Source organism: Octopus bimaculoides, chromosome 1 (genome assembly GCF_001194135.2).
Source record: "Octopus bimaculoides isolate UCB-OBI-ISO-001 chromosome 1, ASM119413v2, whole genome shotgun sequence".
Lineage (NCBI taxonomy): Eukaryota > Metazoa > Mollusca > Cephalopoda > Octopoda > Octopodidae > Octopus > Octopus bimaculoides.
Window position 1 is genome coordinate 50,321,080 of NC_068981.1, and position 1,201 is coordinate 50,322,280.

Genomic DNA, 1,201 nt, shown 5'->3' on the forward strand with positions numbered 1-1,201 from the left:
TATATATCACACATGGCTTAGTTAGGGGAATTCAGCTCACTATCGAAAGGTCATGTGATCGATTCCTGACGGTGCATTGTGTACTTGAGCAATACACTTTATTCCAGGTTGCTCCAGTTCACTCACCTGGCAAAAACGAGTAGTCCTATTTCGAAGAGGTTAGTCATGTCATTCCCTGTGTCACGCTGAATCTCCATGAGAACTACGTTAGCCACGTGCACGTTTATTGCACGACCAGGGTGTTCCACGGATTGGATCAACTGGGCCCCTCGACGTCTTAACCGACGGAATACTGTGTGTGTGTGTGTAAGAGAAAGGGCGTCTATGCCTGTGTATGTGTGTTCGTATATATGCAAGATATATTTACGTGTGTGTATATTGATATATGTAAGTATGTGTGTCTATATATGCAGGATATATTTAAAAGTTAATCGTATTTTGGTAGAATTATACCGATTATAAACACGGGGTACTTCTAACATATTCGAATTGGTAATAACATTGCATTTTTAATTATCACTACTTAGCGCTTTCACCCGGTAATTTAATTACGATGAGACGTCGATTTGCGCTACCAGTCGAATTATTTTGACGGGAAGAACATAAGAGAGATTGTCTCTCTTATCCTCTCGTATCGCCGCCATCCGATTTCTGTGACTGAAGATGAGGTAACCACTCCGAGATACTTGCATCTCAAAGTCAAGATAGGTGGATTTGCGTGCTAATATGGATGTGTTTACACCATATGTCTACAGGGAGATATTTTCTCCATGACAAAACACAGTGAATACCTTGTTTTCAAGTCTGAACGGGCTTTTAGAGTATTCGAACTGGTAATGACATTACTTGTTATTATCTAAATATTCACAAAGCTGTTGTTATCCACGTAAATTTTTTCATGTTATTATCAGCCTGCAATAATCTCGCCGTCAATACCCCTCATCTATACATTATTATACAGTTTTGTATCTATCTATCTATCTAGGCATCTATCTCCCTATCTCTTTCTCTCTCTATCTCTCTCTTTCTCTCTCTCTCTCTCTCTATATATATATATATATATATATATATAAATTTTAAATCCAAAAAATAACAACAAAACTACAATTTATTCTTTCACCGCAACCACTAGCTGGAATACACAGGTGCTTACAATTGTCAAGTATTACCTCTAAATTTCAATTTACCTATATATATATAT